Genomic DNA, 21,618 nt, shown 5'->3' on the forward strand with positions numbered 1-21,618 from the left:
CTTCCTTCCTTCCTTCCTTCCTTCCTTCCTTCCTTCCTTCCTTCCTTTTTGCTTTTTGGAGGGGGGAAGGCAGGGAGGGCAATTGGGGTTAAGTAACTTGCCCAAGGTCACAAGTCTAGTAAGTATTGTGTCTGAGGTCAGATTTGAACTCAGGTCCTCCTGACTCTGGTGCTCTATTCACTGCACCACCTAGCCTCCCCTAAGTATCATTTTCATATACATGTTTCCATGCTGATATATTCAGCCACAATCTCTCCTCCAAGGTTTCATCCCACATTACTGCCTTCCTATTGGACATTTCAAACTATATTTCCTGGAGAAATCTTTTTTTTTAAGCAATTGGGGTTAAGTAACTTGCTCAAGGTTACACGGCCAGGTATTTCTGGGTGGGTGCTAAGTGTCTGAGCCCGGATTTGATCCCCAGGTCATCCCGACACTGGGGCCGGTGCTCTTACTTGCTGTGCTACCTGGCTGCCCCCTCCTGGAGAAATCTTAAATTCAGCATGTCCAAAATATCTCATTCTCTCTATCCTCAGACTCAGCTCTTTCAAACTTCCCCATATCTTTTGAAAGCATCATCGTTTTTCTAGTCTCTCAGGTTTGTAACCATGGTTTTATGCTCAATTCCTTACTTTCACTCTCCACGTCACATGGAATTAGTTTTGAAGTCTTGCTGTTTCTACCTCCAAACACCTCTTTCATCCCATTCTTTCTCTACTCATTCAGCCACCACCTTAGTTCAGACCTTTATCACCGCTCACCTCACTGTTTTAATGGCTTCCTAGTTGGTTTTTCTGTCTCATATCTGTCCCCACTCCAATCCATCCTTCACATGTCTGCCAATGTAATTTTTCATGAATGCAATCTTGACCATGTTACTCCCCTACTCTAGAAACTCCAGTGATGATTATATATATATATATATATATATATATATATATATATATATATATATATATATGATAAAATATATAAACTTCTTTGTTTGGCATTTGTAGATTTTCACATCCTGAGCCCAAGGCCTGTCTCTCCAGTTAATCCCCTTTCTGTGCTCTATGGTCCAGCTATATGAGTCTTTTCTCTGTTCCTCATACCCACTTCTTGGTCTTATTTTTCTGTGTCTTTGGACTGTGGTCCTCCCTGTGCAGAATGTCTTCCTTTTCACCCCTAGTTCATAGAATCTTAATCTTTCAAGATACACATACCACTTCCTAAACAAAACCTTTCCTGATTCACTCAACTGCGACTACTTAATTACCTTGCATTTAACTACCTTGTATTCTGTATATGATATATAGAGCATATATTTATGTGTATACATTGTATATATGTGCTATATGTGTAATACAAACTCAGTTTTCTTCCCTGTTTGGTTGGGGTGGGAGGGATGTTTAGGGGGGCCAAAGGGGAAGGAAAGGACTGGAGAAAAGAATAAGGACTTAGTTTTCTTGGGGAACATTCCTGGTTCAGGACAAGCAATTTCTTCTCCCTTGAGAAATCTGATGCCAGAGTTTCCGGGTGTCCACTTTAGAACTCCCTCTCCTTGGCCAGAATGAAATCTATAGAAGTATGATCCTTCCCTGGAATAGCCTAGCTTCTGTTCACAGAGAGTCTGGATCTTTGTTGTGGTCAGTTTGTTTGTTTGTGGTCAGTTCCTAGCCTACAAAGTCTCTTCTAATTCTGTCTATGCTGCTAGTCTAATAATAGAAGTAAACACTTGCCCTACCTCCCCAGAGCAATATAATTCCTGCCCATAGAGAGCAGGGGAGCCTGAAGTCCTCACCAACTTCTTCCTCTTCCCCTCTCCCATACTTCTTTGAGGTGTTATTTCACCTAAAATTGTGTTTTTGCAGAACCAAATATAACGACTTAGGCAGGGTAAGACATTATGTATTCAGATGTATCTAACCTTCATTTCTATTTGTAATTCTTCTTTTGATCTTGATTTCTTTTGATATATCAGTGAAAGAAACTTGGAAACACTCTAAAAATTAAATTCCTTCATGTATTTTGACATAGATATGTCCTTCAATTTGCCAAGAGGTTAGTGATGAAGCAAGAAATTGATTTTTAATTCCTAGTCTAAAATCCTGTTGTTTTTCATGCCGTACTATGGGAACCATCAGGGAAATGTTGTGTGGAGGTAACAGTCTTGGACAAGACCATTGTCAATGGGCCTAGCAAATAAGAATAGTGGATCTGAATGATTTATGGCCACAAAAGTATGTGAACCATAACCCTCTGCCCTTTTACACTTGTGGTAATTTGAAGTGAAATATCTCTGGTTGTTATTGAGTGCTGGCTGGGTTCTCCCTCTCTCAGTTCAGCTGATATCACATGCATTTAAATGCTTGGAGAACGGAATTACAGAAGTTGCAGTGATGTGCACTTTCTCCTCTAGTACCTCCAAGTTGACTGCTTCCTGAACTAATTCATTATATTCAAAGGTAGAGGTGAAGAATCTTTTTCATTAGAAGGCTGAAAGTCAATTTGAAGAGGCTTTATCAGCTTGCAGACAATTATAGGCAGTGGAAAGTGTGTATACCACGTAAAGTCATTGCATTTACCCCATACTGGAGATATCGATCAGCAATTGGTCTGCAAATTATGATTTCACTGAATTACCTGGGGACACTTTTCCCAAAGTAAGTCACTTCATTCTACACCCAGCCCTGTTGGTGACTTCCACTGGATTTTGAAACCATCCCCTCTCTATTGCTTGGCTCATCCTGGAACTTTCCTCAGTGTCTGAGGCTTTCTTATCTTGGTCTAGCCTACCACCTCTGTGACCCACTCACCGCTCTGTGAGGCCCATTCCACTTAGTGAGCTCTTCCTGGAGCCTCCATTTTGTAGAGGGGTCAAGACCACCCTGCCTTCATTCTCATCCTGGCCCTGTTCCTAACTTTTTCTGAACTTCAGAATCATGCCTTCACCCCTCTCCACCATCTTTTTATCTCCCTTTTCTAAATTGTTTTCCTCCATTAGGTTGTAAATTCCTTGAGGGCAGGGACGATCTCTCTTTTTTCTTGCATTGGTCTAGACAATACTTCTCTCTTCAGTTGTTTTCAGTTATGTCTGACTCTTCATGGCCCCTTTTTGGATTTTCTTGGCAAAGATACAGAAGTAGTTTTCCATTTCCTTCTCCAGTTCATTTTATAGATGAGGAAACTGAAGCAAACAGGGTCATACAGCTAATCAGTGTATGAGGCCAGATTTGAACTTACAAAGTTGAATCTTCCTGACTCCAGGGCCCTAGTTCTATTCAAAGTGTTAAGTACATACCGTGTTTCCCCGATAATAAGACCTATCCCGAAAATAAGCCCTCCCTTATTGTGTAAGATTCCTCTAAAATAAGCCCTCCCCCGAAAATAAGCCCTATTGAGATTGCTACTGTAGTGAAGGTGATCCCCTGTGCTACACGCTACATTACGGTACCCTCTATATGCACTGCCCCCCACCCCCCGGGTGAAACGCACGCCGCGCTCCGAGCTGCATCCAATCAGAGCTGCAGCAGTGAGCATGTCATCCTGTTCTTCCCCAGTGATTTGCTTGCTGGCGCCGTTGAGAGCAGTGCCGCGGAGGAGAGCTGAGGCAGGACAACATAAGCCCTCCCCTGAAAATAAGCCCTCTGGTGTTTTTCTTTCCAAAAAATATAATAAGACAGTGTCTTATTATTGGGGAAACACGGTAGTATGTACTGCTTAGTAAATACTTGTTTTCTTCTTTCCTTCCATGGTTACCTTTTGACCATTATGTGTCACAGGGCATATGTGAAGCCAGTCCTCTATCTAGCCATACCATATTACTTTTATCTATTTCCTATTTGCCAGAATTAAACAAATTGTCAAGGATCAAGTACAATTTAATACCATTTAAGAGAAATGTTGCATTCTCTCACGTTTACCAAAATTAAAACAGATTATGATGAAACAGGAACAATTTAACGACTTTTTTTTTCATCTTCTTGTTGTAATGTTTTGTTCCAGCTCTTTTGTTTTCAGCCTCAATTGATTTTTCAAACGAGCATCTGTCATCATCTGTGATCTTGGGCACATTTTATTTCAAGTGTAGTACGAGGAAAAAAATACTCTCTGGATTCGAAGCCAAAAGACCTGGTTTTAAATCTCATCTCTGCTACCTATATTTGTGAGATCTTGGGAAACTCCCTTTCTCTTTCTTGGGACATATGACTTCCCTTCATCTGTAAAAAGGGTCAGATGAAGAAGCTTTAAGGTCCTTTCCATCTTTGCTCTTTAGTGATTTTGCGAATACATTTTCTCTCTTGGTAATCTCCCCAATTTCTGCAACTTCATGTATTGCAGCTAGGCAGCTTAGTGGATAGACTGTTGGATTTGGAGTCAGGAAGACCTGAATTCTAATCTTGCCTTAGATGCTTACTAATTGTATAACCCTGGACAAGTCACTTCACCTCTGTTTGCCTCAGTTTCCTCATCTGCAAAATTGGAATAATAATAGCATCTACCTCCCAGGGGATCAAATGAGATACCATGTAAAGCATTTTGCTAGCCTTAAAGCGTTACCTAAATGTTAGCTATTATCATTATTATAACCTATATGTAAATGGATCCCAGACATCTCTGACTTAGAACTGACATCTTTTCTATGGTCCAGATGGTCATTTCCTCCATTTGTGAGCTGGAAGAGATCTCATCCACCTTCTAATGCATTCCTTAAAAGAATTCCCACTACAACAAACCTGACGTCTAGCTTTCCAGCTGCTTATTGGAGGCTTCCAATGAGAGGAATCTATCCCTCCTAAATCTGCCCCATTAGCTTCCAATGAGAAGAATCTATCCCTCCTAAATCTGCCCCATTCCACTTTTAGACTCTTGTAACTTTTAGCAAGTTTTTCTTGACATCAAGCATTCATTTGTTTCTTTACAACTTCCCTCCCAATACTCTTGATTTGCTCTCTGAGGCCAAACATGCACTTCTCTACAGGAGAGCTCTTCAAAGACTTGTTATATACCTTTTTTCAGTGATTCCCTATCATCCATCTGAAGTCCAGAATCATCAGGCTGACTTTCAAGATTCTCCATGTATTGATTCCTTTCTCCCCCCTTTAGATTTAGCTAACTTTTTAACCCTTTCCAAGCATGATATATTGTAATTATTGTTGTTGTTGATCTGTTGGCTTGGTTGTGTCCTACTTGTCATGATTTTGTTTTGTTTTGTTTTGAGCAAAGGCACTGGAATGGTTTGCCATTTCCTCCTCCAATTCATCATACAGATGGGGAAATGACACAAACAGGGTTAAGTGACTTGCCCAGGGTCACACAGTTAATAAATGTCAGAGGCCATATTTGAACTCACGAAGATGAGTTTTCCTGACTGCAGGCCCAAAACTCTTTCCAGTGTGCCACCTAACTGCCCATATTCTTGTTACATAAGACCATTTGCTGTCTCTTTTTTAAGGTTCAGTGCTTTCTAGACTCAGTGACTTTACTCATGCAAGATCTTAGGCCTGGAAATCTTTCCCTCTCATCTCCTTCTTTCCTTCAGGCTCAAATGCTACCTTTTCTGTTTCTTTCAACCAAATGGCAAGTTCCATGAAGGTATCAACTACTCCAGAACCTACAACAGCAAATAGTAGGTGTTTCAAAAGTAGCTATTGAATGACTTAAAAAAAAACAACAACAACAAACAACAAACAGGGGCAGCTAGGTGATGCAGTAAATTAGAACACTGGCCCTGGAGTCAGGAGGACCTGAGTTCAAATACGTCCTCAGACACTTAACACTTACTAGCTGTGTGACCTTGGGTAAGTCACTTAACCCCAATTGCTTTGCCTTCCCCCTCCAAAAAGAAAAAACAAAAAAACAAACAACAAACAAAAACCTCCATAAACCAAAAAAACCACCATTAATTCAGTGTTCCCATTCAAAACTCTCCTTTTGCTCATTTACCCAAGAGTTATTAGCAAATGTTTATTTTAGGTATTATAATGCTCACTTACTTTTTATGGAAAAAATAAAGGAGCTAGAATTTCCTAATTCCCAACTTATAATATTTACCTTCTTTCCACTTTTTACTTGTTTTTTCCCTCCCTGCCTCCATTCCTCTGAATACTTAAGATTGTGATTGGGTCTCTGGAAATATCTAAATCCCTCAATGCCAGTAGTCAAGGAACACAAATCCCTTTGGAATAAAATTTTAAATGAATGTATTTATAATTTTGATAATTTTTTTTCAGTGGGATATTTATGTATGTTATACTTGGTTCTGTTTGTTGATTGATTTAATATTCACTCAAATCTGTGAAAATATTTGCATGTGATGATGTTGCTTTTCTGTTCCATCCCAGTGGTCATCACAGGGTAAGATGGATTGACACAAGGGGCATTGTAATTCTTGATATAAAATGGATTTTAGCTCAACAAAAAGCAAAGCCATATTTCTGGTAATGTGTCCCTCCTCTTCCCTTCCCCCAACTCCCAGCCTCCTTTTATTTATTTATTTTTTTACTTAAAAGGAAGAAAGTAGGAAAGAAGTAACAAGAAAACAGACCTGCTGTTGTCAAGAGATATACACTCCCCTGCTGTTTGGCTCCACTAACTGACTCCAGTGACTGACAGGATTCCCCGTTTACCATAATTGAGAGCTTTGATTTCAGTCATTTGGCCTTCAAAGCAGCAGGGAATGAAGGTTCAATTTGTCTTAAAACCACAAAATGCTTCCATGGTATACATGCCAATAAACCAGAGGGTGTATACCACGTTTTCTTTACTTTGTCCCCTGAGATGTCTGGCAGCTTTACAGAAAAAGACAGCAACCCTAAGTGAATTTCTCCACCCATTTGTGCTAGAGTGGTTTCTATAGTCTCCCAGAGAAACACAAAGAATTTGGGATGATTTCCTTACCCTCTAATATTCTTCTAAAACACTCCCAAAGCCATGATACATACTTTCATATTACTTTCTGCATCCTTTCCATTCCTTTTTTCCTCAGTTCAATTGATCAAATATTTATTGAGTCAAGTCACATCAGCAAACATTTATTAAATACTTATTTCATGCCAGGCCCTGTGCTAAGTCAGGGAATACAGAAACAAGCAGAAAGAAAAGACTGCCCCTGCCCTCAAGGAGCTTCTATTCTGATGGGGGAAGACAGCACATAAAAGGCACCTGCAACGGGAGGGAGGAGATGAAGGTAACTTGTGCTGGGGCATTGTAGACACAGTCTGGGAGAGTCAGGAATGCAGCCAGAGAGGGTGATGATGTAACTAGCCTGGGCATCCTCCTTAAAATGGAAACTCCAGAGGGAGCCAGCCAATCAGCCAAAGAGATCACAGGGGCAGCAGGTACTCCTACTGTGAGAAGTCCAAAGGGTAGTTTGAACTTGCAGAATAAAGGGATTTCTGTGGTATGACAGAGAAAGTCCACAGAATCAAACATTCAGCCTAAAAGGAATATAGAGATATATTACAAAGTGCTTGTTGCGTACAAGACTGCATTACTCTCCCCAGTTTACAGAAAAGGAAACCAAGGTTCAGAAAAGGCTAAAAGATTGGCTCAAGGACACACAGTGACTTTTCAGAAGCAGAATTCAAATTCGTGTCTTCTTGATTGCCAAGGCCTATGCCATTCAGGGGGCAAGGTGTTGTTTTCGATGGAAAGGTGGCCTCAGGCACCATTTTTGAAACGGGTTGACTGTGTGACCCTGGACTAGTCAAAACAAAACAGCTCTTTATTATAAAATAAGGGGGTTGGATCAGATGGTCTCTGAGGTCCCTTCTGGGTCTATGGGAACAAGATGGAAAGGAGAGTCTAGGGCAGGGATTCTTTACTTGAGATCCATGCACTTGTGTTCAAAACTATTTTGAAAACTGCATTTCAGTATTTCTCCTATGTAGTCCTATGTGTTTATGCACGTTAAAACATTACACACACACACACACATACACACACACATACACACACACACCTTGCAGTAGGCCACTTCAGGTCAGACAAAGTGTATGAAAAAAAGAAAGGATTGGGAATGAATAAAGCCTAATGTTATGGATCTCACTGTGGAGAATGAAGAGAAGGACTTAGTAGTAAGATGTTACATTTATAAAGCACTTTAAAGTTTGAAAAAGAGCCTTACAACAAAGCTATAGCGTTTGAATGGGTAGCTGGTGTGGGATCAGGGATCAGTTACTAATTGTTTTGTATTTTAGTATATTTATCTTTATTTTTAAAAGGAGTAAATTACAGTTTATGTTAAATTATGGTCTTCTTAATATAATATTTTCCTTATTTTCCAGTTCTGCTTTTGAAAGTTTCCACTCAGTCTATTATCATGAAATCATATTCATTCCAGGTTAGGTTTACTTAGCATTTTCAAATTTCTTGGAAGTGAAATACTTTGTCATTAGTTTCTTGTCTTCATTAATTTTAAAATTTATTTTTTCAGTAACAAATAGCCTATAATGTAAGGTTTATGCTTTTGGCACAAACAAATGTGAGTCGTGTGTGAGTTGAATAGAAAAATGGTTTTGATTCCCAGAAAAAAAGAGGCAGATATAAATGATCCCAAAAGGTAGAGAGATACACTCATTTATTATTTAAAATGAGAGAATTGATTCAGGAGCAAATAGCTTCTCCTTAAAATTCTTAGTGATAGACCTAGGTAGCTTATAAAAAGAGTATCCACAATTAGATATTTGGTTTTTTTTTAAAAAAATTGAATAAAAGGGCATATATATTTCAATGGGTCAGGAATAGTGTTTCATGTAGGCTACACATACTCATGTTCAAAAGCCACATGCAATTTAATTCACAAGGGTTTGGTTATATGTCATCCAAGTTCTATATCTGTGACATACCCACACTTCTCTCTCAAAATTCTGAAAGATCAGTAAAGACAATGTAATTGACTAAGTGAATAACTTTAATCATTGTGAGGTATTACATTCTTCTGTGTATTTTTCTTTTCTGAACTGAGATTCCATCCTGTTGGACATCTTTCCCTAATACTTTCTTGGTAACCAACTGGTTTATTTACCTAGGTATGTAGATATGAAGGAAATTTTCCTTCAAGTGCAGTGTTTTCTTCCTGGCAATATAGTGGGGGAAATTTTAGGGTTCTTTTTGAAAGGAACAACAGGGAGCATATTATAGTTTGCTGCTTGCTGGCAGTGCTGCCATGAACAGCTCCAAAAAATCACATGAAATGCTCTGTTGAATTTTCTTTCATCTTTTCTCCTTCATTTTGCCTCTTCCTCAAAGGGATGACCACAAAGAATTTTTTTCTCCCATTTCACAAGTGCCTGTCTATTAAAAAAAAAAATGAATTTAGCTATGTTTGTTTCAGGAAGGGTGAATAGGAACGCAGAGTTCCCCTTGAGGGCTAGTGGCCCATTTACCATGAACTAACTCAAGAAATATTTTCAACCAAAGTATTTAACAGTTTCCATGCTGATATTCGCATGGTTGGGTGTAGTTCTTTCTACAAGGGAAGCATAAAAAGACTCTGTGGTTTTTAATGTTGGCATTTTCTACATGATTCTCACCAGGCATCCTTTGGGGGTGATGGGAGGAGAGACTTGTGTTGATTCTATTTCCCCTTTTGGTCCAGGTTTTTCTCCCTCCTCCTGTCCCATTGTCAATGTTTCTTTGCTTGCACTCGGTTATTGTTCTTAGTTACTTTGAATCTTTACTTATCTCATATGTGCTCTACTTTCCTTTTATCCAGTGCCAATGTTTGGTGTCAAGATTCTTCACATATCTTAAGGGACCGTGTTGTATGTTGAACACAGGTCTAAGAAATATAGTCCTGGGTGGGAATCAGACTCGACTTTTAAACATTTATTGAACACAAAACTTTGCATCGGTTAAGTACAAGTACATCCAGCTTCTTTCTCTGCTAATACCTATTGCCTGGCTCAGGTGTAGAAGGAGCTGGTTGGTTGTTGCTTGTCCTTCATTCTCAAAGAGGACCAAAATGCCATCAACTTTGCTAGTCACGTTTCAATGTTTCTGACTCTGACTGATCAGACAGACCAAGATGAGCTTAGAATACTCTTCCTCAGGTCAGGCACAAATAGTCTGTGTGAACATTTGGGATGGATTCTCTAAATGGGCATGTCCTGCATTTCCTTTGAGCTTTTTCAGTTCTGCTGTGCTCATAGAGCACAGCACCTTCTCTGATGAGGGCATGCCATGCTGAATGGTCCTGTGCCAGTATCTCCCATGTCACACAGTCAGTTCCAAAGTTCTTAAGAGGAGGAGCTGAAACCCACTAAATAAACAGCTTATTCATGTTTCTCTGTGAGCTTCAGACTTTCTGGGCTAAGAAAGTCCTACCCCTTTTGACACATATCTCACATATTCGGTCCTTTTAGTCTTGACTTTACATACATATTTCGTAGCTACTATTGTCAGTTTATCAATCAAGCAACAAGAATGCATTAAATACTCTGTTGCAGTTACTCTGCTAGACACACACACACAGAAATTGCTGCTATTGACTTTGCTGCTTCTCTTTAACAAATTAACACATTTTAATTAAAGCCCTACTATGTGCCAGTCACTGTGTTGGCACTGGAGATACAAAGACAAAAATGAAATAGCCCCTAGAGTCAAGAAGCTTACAGTACAGTCTTTCTTCTTCCTCCTCTTCCTTTCTCCTACTTTTCCTTTCTTTCTATACTGCTTTATTTTTTTTAATTGATTTTTGAAGGGCAATTGGGATTAAGTGATTTGCCCAAAAATCACATGGCTAGTAAGTGTGTCAAGCATCTGAGGTCATATTTGAACTCAGGTCCTCCTGATTCCAGGACCAGTGCTCTATTCACTGCGCCACCTAGCCAACCCTCTATACTGCTTTAAAGCTTACAAAGTTCTTTCCTCAAAAAAACAAACATCAAAGTTTGGTCACTGCATTGACTGTATTTCTCATGTCTTTAAGGTTAAAGAGATAGGAACTGGACCAGTGATTTTACTGTTTTAGGGACCTTCTAGGTGAAGAAACTTCCTACACCCAAAGCAGGGCAATTGCTACCCCATAGCTTACTATCTTAGGTGCTTGGGAGGTTTAATGACTAGCTTAGGGTCACCCAGCTATCATGTGTCAGACATCAAACTTGATCCAGTGTCTTCTTGGCTTAAAGGTCAGCCCTCTGTCCACTCTGCCAAGTGCCCTCTCCTCTCCCCTTCCATCTTGTCCTGTGCCCGCCCTCCCCCTCCCCTCTCTCTCTCTTTAAGTATTGAGATACCTAATTAGTAGATTAGATTTGCTTCTGTTTTGCCTCTTTTGTCTGAGAAGGGGAGGGGAGGTCATCTTAAATTGCTCAAAAGAATGGGCCCTTTACATATGAAGTCATTGATTAGCATTTATAAAGAATACTGGGAATCATATGATTCAATCTTAACCAAAAAAAACCTCTATGTAGTTCCTTAATTCTCAGGGCATTTTCTTAGGAAATGTAAAGTATAAGTATGGTGTATGTTGTGTGTAAATTTGACTAACATCAAATGCTGGTATCAATATGAAGAATGGTGTTCTATGAGATTTTTAGAAAAAGTCATCAAGCCCTTTACATAAATAATGGAAAATCAAGGTGATAATTTCACCCACATAGATCTGCCCAGGGCTGACATCAGTGATTCACTTTAGGAAGTGGATATCACTGCTATGACGTAGGCATCGTGGGTGCTGTCAATGGCATTGTGACATTGGTCCATTCCAATACATTTATTTGTCTGAGTTTATGAGCTCTTTTATCATCCCAGGCTTAAGTATTTCTCATTTGAACAAGAGCCAATGCCTCTCCCTTCTCCTGAACCCCACACACCTCTTTGCTGCCTTCATTTAAAAGATCACCATTTATACAGAATACATCCTGATTAAGTGGGGCCTTCTGGCGTCAAGGGCTATTTTTAAAAAATGTTCTACTGTTTTTATAGCATGTATAACATTCACCCTGAAAGGATAGTCCTCTGACCCCAAGTTTTTCCATGTTCCATGTCTTTTCTGGTCCAAGGCTAATGGGAATACTACCACTTAGAGAGTAATAAAATTTGATCTTTTAGGTGACTTTTGGGGGGCATTACTTGGTCTACAAATATCTAGTAGGTACATATATGGCATTATTGCAAGTATTCTGGTTTTACTGCCATATCTAATGCCCTTCCTCATCTTTTATTAAAGCTAGGCTTTTTGACTTTGATATATGTCATGTTAGCACCTTGTAAATCCTTCTAGTAATACCTTTCTATTACAAAGGTGTAAACACCGTTGTTTCTACCCCATTTGCTTCTCTTCCTGTCATTTTTATAGGGCTTTTTAACCTCCTAATGTTCCAGGATATTAATTTAAAACAGCCAGCTGCAGAGCTGAGAGCTCTCCCTTGCTTGTGATGAGTTGACCTCTTTTTACCTATTTTCTTAACAAATTCAAATTGGAAAGCCAGATTTTCCTAATCCTTTGAGGAGGCACATTACCTCCCTGAGGTTTGCAATTTAGCAGTCTGACTACAATCAGGACTTTATATGGAGGGCATACACCTTTGTAACTCAGTCCCCTGTCCCAGGATGAGTTTTGCTGTTTTTTCTTCTTTTTCCTTAGAAATGGAATTCCTTTTAATTTCCATTTCCTTGTCCCCCAACCTTGTCAGTAAGTGTATTCATATTGGACATTTTGCTTCTTTGTCTCCTCAGCTCTTCTCATCTGAGCTGGTGGGCTTTTAAATCAGTGTTTTTCATTTCATGTGCTGTCTCATTGGAGCTGTGGTTGACAATATTCCTCAGCTTCAGTGTTGTTTTTTTTTAATTGGAGGCAATAGGGATTAAGTGATTTGCCAGGGTCATGCAGTTAGTGTCTGAGGTTGGATTTGAACTCAGGTCCTCCTGACTCAAGAGCCAGTGTGCTATTCACTGCACCACCTAGTGGACCCCAATGGGTATAGACTTGGGGATAGACATGCCCCCAAGCAATACTTCCTCTTAATTTTTCTCCTTCAGCTTTGCAAACTGATTCCTCCAGGAATCATTTTGGTTTTGACTGTTGTCTTTCTCTCTTCAGTGTTTTTCCTTTTCTTTGTCTGGTTGAATTTTCACTATTTACTCTAACCCTGAGTACTTTTTGATATACTTGGCCTGACTTACAGATTCAGTTATTCAGCTAGTCAATAAACATTTATTAAGTGCCTACTGTGTGCCAGGTATTAAGTACTATAGATACAAAAAGAGGTAAAAAACAGTCCCTGTTTTTAAGAAGCTCACAATTGGATGGGGGCAGACAATAAGCAAGGAAATAGTATGTTAAAACAAGCATGAATAGTATGTTAAAACAGGATGAATAGGAAATAATTGAGAGGGAAGGCGCTAAGGTTAAGAAGAGTTGGAAAGACTTTCTGTGCAAGGTAGGATTTTATTTGGGATGTAAAGAAGCCTTTGTTGCATCTTCAGAGGCTGCATTGAATACACAATTATTTGCAAACAAAAAATCATGTACCAACCCTCTCTCTACTTCAGTCTTGGCTTGTAGCCTTTTCAAGTTGAATAATTTACCATCATGGTGAGAGCTGATCTTGATGCAATATTTGTCCTCATTGAAGGTGTCTGACAACAGCCATGACAGGAAACTGAATCACTTCTATTTGAATTGTCTTAAGAAGATTCTGAAGATCACCTGGCATGGTAAGGTAGCAGACACTGAGGTCCTTTCTCAAACTAAACAGGCAATCATTCAAATACTACTGCAGACAGTGCAACTCCAATGGGCTGGCCATGTTGTTCAAATGCCAAATCTATGTTTGACTTAAAGACTATTTTATGGATAACTCACACAAGGAAAGTGCTCACATCAGAAAACGTGATAGAAGGCCACTCTCAAGGTCTCTCTTAATTGATTGCATCACAAAGGAGACACTGGCATAGGACTGCCCAGGATGGAATGCCCTCATCAGAGAAGGTATTATACTCTATGAGTGAAGCAGAATTAAAGTAGCTCAAAAGAAATGCAAGATGAACAAATTTAGAGAATCCACCCCATATTTTCACATGTACTATTTGTGCCCAACCTGTGGTAGAGCTCTGAGCTCATATTGGTCTGATCAACCATAGTCAGACATACTCTACCTTGACCCTAATATAGTGATGTCATTTTGGTCTTCTTCAGGAATGAAGGACAACAACCCACTGACCAAAGGAAGCCAGGGAATTGAGGAGATGGGGATCAGGAGGGAGAACATTTCAGGCCTGGGGCACGGCTAGAGAAAATACATGGAGTGGAGAGATGGAATGTCTTTGTGCAAAGGTAAAGAGGCTGGTTTATTTGGATGGAAGAGTACAACTTGACCAGGAGTTAGGTGTAAGAAGACTGGAAAGGTAGGAGGGGGCTAGGTTAGGAAGGGCTTTGAAAGTCAAACAGGATTTTGTATTTGACCCTGGAGGTGATAAGGAGGTACGGGAGTTTATTGACTAAGGGAGTGACATTATCAGATCTGCCTTTTAGGAAACTTACCTTAGAGGCAGAATGAAAGACTGATTGGAATGGGGAGAGACTTGAGGCAGACAGACCTATCTGAAGGCAATTGCAATAGTCCAGACATGAGGGGATGAGGGCTTTCACTAGAGTGGTGACTGTGTCAGAGGAGAGAAAGGGGGACATTGGAGAGATGTTGCAAAGGTGTAATTGACAGGCCCTGGCAACAACTTGGATATAGGGTGTGAGAGATAGTAAAAAGTCAAGGAGGAAACCTAGGTGTAGAGTCCAAGGGATTGGGAGGATGGTGTTGCAATAGGGAAGGTAGGAGGTAGGGAGGGTTTGTTGCTATTGTTCAATCATTTTCAGTCATGATCTCATTTAAGGTTAGCTTGGCAAAGATATTGGAGTGGTTTGCCATTTCCTTCTCCAGCTCATTTTACAGATGAGGAAACTGAGACAAATAGAGTTAAGTGAATTGTTCAGGGTCACACAGCTAATCACTGTCTGAAGCCAGTTTTGAACTCATAAAGATGAGTCTTCTTGACTCCAGGCCTGGTACTCTACTGCTCCATCTAGCTACCCAGATAGAAGGATTTAGGGGGAAAGATAATGAAATCAGCTTTGGACATGTTGAGTATAAGTTGTCTTCTGGACATCTAGCTCAAGGTATCTGAAAGACAGTTGGAGATGCAAGACTGGAGGACAGTAGGGAGGTTGGGGCAAGCTAGGTGGATTTGAGAATCATAAGTATAGAGATGATAATTACATCCTTGGAAGCTGATGAGGTCACCAAATAAAGTAGTATAGAAGGAGAAGGGGGCCCAGGACAGAATCTTGTGGAACAACTTGATTAGAAAGTGTGAACTGGGTAAAGATCTACCAGCAGTGATCAGACAGGTAGGAGGAGATCCAAGAGAAAGTGGTGCCCCAAAAACACAGAAAGAAGAGAGTATTAATAAATAAAACCAAGAGCTGGTTTTATGAAAAAAAAAAAAAAAACAACAAAATTGATAGACCCTTAGTCAATATGATAAAAAAAAGAAGAAAACCAGATTATGAGTATCAAAAATGAAAAGGGTGAATCTACCTCCAATGAAGAGGAAATCAAAACAATAATTAGGAATTATTTTTCCTAATTGTATGCACATAAATTTGACAATCTTAGGGAAATGGATGAATATTTACAAACATACAAGTTGCCCAGATTAACTGAAGAGGAAGGAAATTACTTAAATAATCCCATTTCAGAAAAAGAAATTGAACAAGTCATCAGTCAACTCCCTAGGTAAAAATCTCCAGGGCCAGACAGATTTACTAGTGAATTCTATCAAACATTTAAAGAACAATTGATTCCAATGATCTACAAACTGTTTGGGAAAATTAGCGAAGAAGGAGTCCTACCAAATTCTTTTTATGACACAAATATGGTACTGATACCTAAATCAGGAAGAGATAAAACAGAGGAAGAAAATTATAGACCAATCTCCCTCATGAATATAGATGCAAAAATTCTAAATAAAATACTAGCAAAAAGATTACAGCAACTTATCTCAAGAATAATACACTTTGATCAGGTAGGATTTATTCCAGGAATGCAAGGATGGTTTAATATTAGGAAAACCATCAGTATAATTGATCATATCAACAATAAAACTAGCAGAAACCACATGATCATCTCAATAGATGCAGAAGAGGCTTTTGACAAAATACAACATCCATTCCTATTAAAAACATTAAAAAGTATAGGAATATATGGAGCCTTCCTTAAAATAATAGTTAGCATCTATTTAAAGCCATCAGCAAGTATTATATGTAATGGGGAGAAGCTAGAAGCATTTCCCATAAGATCAGGGGTGAAACAAGGGTGTCCACTATCACCCCTCTTATTCAGTCTGGTACTAGAAATGTTAGCAGTACCGTGTTTCCCTGATAATAAGACACTGTCTTATTATTTTTTTTGGACAGAAAAACACCAGAGGGCTTATTTTCAGGGGAGGGCTTATTTTAATGAACATTGACAGCAATTTTAATAAATAGGTAAATGTGAACAAAAAAATGTACCTTTATTCAATAATGATCATGTCATCTTCTTCAACAACATCATCATAAGCGTCCATACCCCGAATTCCATCCTGGATGTCTTGCGCCTCCATTTTCTTCAGAAGAAGTGGACCCAATCTGTCATGTCCAGCAATATAGCTCTCTTTAAATGAATATGTCTTGTCCAGGTAACCTGCTCGTAGTGCCTTGGCAACACAGCTGTCAGTAATTTTATCCCATGACTTCTTCACTCAAGTCACGACTTCTTCACCCAAGTCACGACTTCTTGCAGACAGGGCTTCACAAAGTTTCCACGCTGATTTCTTTCCATTCTATTTTCAATGTAGTCATTGACTTCCATGCGCAAATGGTCCTTGAATGGCTTGTTTATTGCAATATTAAGGGTCTGGAGATAGGCAGTCATTCCTGCAGGAATCATTACTTGATCTATTCTTCTCTCTGCAAGGAAGTTTTTCATTTCTTTAGTGTGGTGAGTGCTGGCTGAATCCCAGACTATCAGACCTCTTTGGTTACCTTGCATAACAAGTGGCAGCATTAAATCAACCCACTTTCTTATAAGGGCTTGTGTACTCCAGGCTTTTTCGGTTTCAAGAATGTAAATGCCAGATACACATTCAATCTTATCTTTCTTGCCCTTACTGATGATTAGAGGTGTGGCTTTCTTTCCATCCAAATGAATTGCCAAAACACAGGTGACCCTTGCACTTTCATAGCCAGTGGTGGGAATGTAGGTTGATGTTGCACCCCTGTGATGAATTGTTGTTTGAGATCCTTGTCCCATAAACACTGCAGTTTCATCCATAGCAATCATATTGCAGGTTTGGTACTTGGAAATGTCGATCCTATCAATAAAGGACTTGAATGCAAGTGCACGTTTAATAACTTCAGCATCTTCCAGCTTAAACAGTGTTGTTGATCTTTTTAGGGACAGTTCATACCGTTGAAGGAAACCGTCCAACCAGTGTTGTGATGCTTTGAATCCTTCTGAGACCATTTCAAACTCTGGTGCCATTGAAAGGGCAAATGCTTGAATATCAGCCCTGTGCACAACCAAGGCCTTTGCTCTCCTGTCAGCAATCCATTCACCAGTGAGGATCTCCAAGTCAGGTTATAAGGGCTGTCGACCTGATCCAGACTTGCGCTTTTTCCCTTTTCCCTCATCCACCTATTGATTGAGGTTATTATAATCTGCTCTCCATTTTCTGACCATTCGAAGATCCAAAAGTTTTTCTTTACAGAAAACTGCAAGATTCTTGCCATGTGACTCCTCTACAATTGCTTTCTTATACTCAACAGTATAGCTCTTCCTTTTTGTACTCATGTCTGGGGGTCAAAACAGACAGAATAATAAAATTATGACCATCAGTCCTTCTTTTCACTCCATCATGCCCCCTGAGTTCTTCTTTTTTCCTCCATCATGCCCTTTTTATCCTCCATCATGCCCCCTCACTCCCGCTTACATACCGGGTTTTTATGTTGTCCTGCCTCAGCTCTCCTCTGTGGCACTGCTCTCAATGGCGCCAGCAAGCAAGTCACTGGGAAGAACAGGATGATGCGCTCACTGCTGCAGCTCTGATTGGATGCAGCTCGGAGCGTGGCATGCGTTTCACCCCGGGGGGGAGGGAAAGGTGCATACAGAGGGTACCGTAATGTAGCGTGTAACGCAGGGGATCACCTTCACTACAGTAGCAATCTCAATAGGGCTTATTTTCGGGGGAGGGCTTATTTTAGAGGAATCTTACACAGTAAGGGGAGGGCTTATTTTCAGGATAGGTCTTATTATTGGGGAAACACGGTAGCAATTAGAGAAGAAAAAGAAATCAAAGGAATCAAATTAGGCAAAGAAGAGACCAAGCTATCACTCTTTGCAGATGATATGATGATATGCTTAGAGAAGCCTAGAGAATCAAGTAAAAAAACTGCTTGAGACAATAAATAAATTTGGCAAAGTTGCAGGATATAAAATAAACCCACATAAATGCTTGGCATTCCTATATATTTCCAATGAAATTCAACAGCAAGAGATAGAAAGAGAAATCCCATTTAAAGTTACTGTAGACATTTTAGAAGATTAGCTGAGAAAATTATGTAAATGTGTCTTTAAATGAAATTAAAAGATGCTTGCTCCTTGGAAGAAAAGCTATGGCAAATCTGGACAGCATATCATCTTGCCAACAAAGGTCTGTATAGGCAGAGCTATGGTTTTTCTGATAGCAATATATTGTTGTTAGTTGGACTAAAAGGAAAGCTAAGCATCACAGAATCCACACTTTCAAATTGTGGTGCTGGAGAAGACTTTGGAGAGTCCTTTGGACAACAGGAAGGTCAAATCAATCAATAAATTAATTCAGGTTATTCACTGGAAAGTCAAATACTGAAACTGAAGCTTAAATATTTGGCTTGAGAAGATAAGGATCATTGGAGAAGACCTGGATCTTGGGAAAGATGGAAGGCAAAAGGAAAAGGGGAGGGCAGAGGAAAAGAGCAATGGATAGTATCATGGAAACAATGAACATGACACTGGACAGACTTGGGAAATAGTGGAAGATAGAAGGATCTGGTGTGTTATGGTCCATGGGATCATGAAGAGTCAGACATAACTGAATGACTGAACAACCACAGCAAAATGTGTGTGTGAATATTAGTTATCCCAAATAACATTCTTCCCAGGGTACAATCTGGAGTGTTTCCCATAGAGCAAAAAGGACATTACATTTTTATTTATTTTATTTTAATAAGCATACAGTGTACCCCTAGAGTCTCAGTGAGGGGTTACAGTGACATATAGTCACCAAGTATTTCCCATTATCCTGAATTGGTGTGATTTTTCCACAACAGAGGGACAGAGAAAGCCAGAAGCGTAGCTGAGCATAATTTTAAGAATACCTTTCTTCCCTTTTATAGTAGAGAGTAGGGAGTAGGTGGTTAGATAAGAGGGTAGAAGAAAACCACTTTCTTCATTGAGAGATATTGTAGCCTTCTAAGAACATCACTGGTATAACATACCTGTCTTCTATCTGAAAGTAATTTCTTTGTATGCTTATTGACGTTGTTGGATTAGCATTTATAGTTTAGCACCCTCTTACTGTAAGATTTCAAAGAAAGGCTGACTGTCCATTGTCCATGCACTTGTCAGAATTTTTATAGAGGGAATAGTCTGCAGTCATTTGTTGTAGGGACAAATAACCCCACACAGCTCCTTCAGATCATTATCCAAATTGATGTTTTTAATGCAACACTGACCTTATGATTCCTTGCTCAAGAACCTTCACCAACTCCCTCTTACCTCACAGATAAAATAAAAACTCCTATTTGTCATTTAATGGTCTTCATAATCTGCCTCCAATGTATCTTTCCATTTTAATTCTGCATTATTTTACCATTATGTACACATATTTTAGTAAAATTCTCCTACTTGCTATTCCACATAACAGAACATGCTGGTACATGTTTAACAGTCGGCTGGGGGCAAGAGGAGATGCACAGATTGCATGCAAGACATACTTTTAAGTTTAATCTACCTAATTAAATTTTTTTCATCCATTTCTGAAATCTAGACAATCAACAAAACAATAGATCAAGGCCTGGTTTTTACCATTTGTCAATTTCTAAGTTTTAAATGTTCACACTGAAAATTTTAATTGGTTTTTGCAAGCTGTTACCAGTTGGCCCCAGACAGTTGTACAGGTCGTGGTTTTCCATATTGAAGTAGCTCTTTCTAATCTTTCTCCCCTCCATTAGAAAAGCAAGCAAACACATCTTTGTGACAAATATACCTAGTTAAACAAAGGAAATTACCACATTGTGCATGCCCACAGAAGCATGTCTCTTTCTGCATTTTGAGTCTACCACTTCTCCACCAGGAGTTGGGTGACATGTTTCATCATTGGCCCTCCGGAACTGTGGTTGATCATTGCATTGATCAGAGTTCTTAAGACTCTCAGAGTTGTTTGCCTTTGAGGTGTTATTTTTATTATATAAATTGTTCTTATGGTTCTACTCATTTCACTCTGTGTCAGTTCATACAAGTTTTCCCAGGTTTCTCCAAACTGTCCTTTGCACTATTTGTTTTTGGCATAATAGTATTCTGTCATGGTTATATAACCATAACTTATTTAGCCATTCTATTCATTATTCTGCATACTATTTCTATTTCCTTATCTGTCTGTTTACTCCCTAATAGAAAATAAACTCCTTGAAGATAGGGACTTTTTTCTGTGTATCCCCAGAACCTGGCATTTAAAAGGCACTTAATAAATGTCCCCTGAATTGAGTTGATTACCTCACTAGGTTTTTGAGAATATTACTTTCTCACAGTTAAAACAATAATAGCAACAATTAATTGGCAGCTTAGTCTACCACAAGACTGAAAGTTAGGAGACCTATGCCCAAATCCCAGTATTTTCACCAACCATATATGACACCATGAGCAGACAACTTCCTTTCTGGAGGGAAAGAAACACAAGCCTCAGCTTTGTGGTTTGTAAGATGAGGCCAACGGACTAGGTGAACTCTTGAGTGCCTTCTAGTTCTGACAGGAGTCTATGAAAGTTGTTCTTTTATCACTTGAAGAAAAAGTACTTTGTTTCCTTTCCACTAATTTGCTTCTACTTCCTGATTCTGGGATGGCATGGTGTGAGATGAATGAGAGTAATTTTCCTAGCCTGAGTCATCACTTTATCTCTAGCAAGCAAATAGAGTCCATATGAAGTATATAGCATTCAACTGCATTTGAAGCCTATTGGGTTTCTTTTTTTTTTTGGCTGCTTATGTGTCACCTTTTTTTGGGGAGTGGGAATCACTAGTGACTTTGCCCAGAGCTGTATCCCAAGCAAGAAGTCATCTGCTGATTGCTACTGTACCTTGCCCAGCCTTTCTGGGACCTGAAACTAGAATGTAACAATAGCTTCTGTCTAAAAAGCTGACTCATGGCTTTGAGGGGAAAGTTGTCAAGCTTTGGAGATTTTCTTTGATATTTTCCCATAACAACTTAAAATCCTCTCTTTATTTAAATGTGGGTGCTTGGAGAGGTCAGTTCAGAATGAGATGGCTTCTTTTCTGAGATCTTGAGGGGAGAGGTGGAACATGGAGCCCAGAGTGGATTAATTCCCTCCCAACCA

The 21,618-nt window shown here is 39.4% G+C and overlaps 1 protein-coding gene across 3 annotated transcripts in view; it reads left to right on the plus strand.

Annotated features, from left to right (window-relative positions):
• SMYD3 (SET and MYND domain containing 3) overlaps positions 1-21,618 on the plus strand; it is a 1,085,127-nt gene that overhangs the window by 452,654 nt on the left and 610,855 nt on the right. The gene's annotated exons all lie outside the window — the stretch shown is intronic.

Source organism: Petaurus breviceps, unplaced genomic scaffold (genome assembly GCF_028583685.1).
Source record: "Petaurus breviceps papuanus isolate PSGF00001 unplaced genomic scaffold, PetGlider_PUasm1.0 90778, whole genome shotgun sequence".
NCBI classification, from domain to species: domain Eukaryota; kingdom Metazoa; phylum Chordata; class Mammalia; order Diprotodontia; family Petauridae; genus Petaurus; species Petaurus breviceps.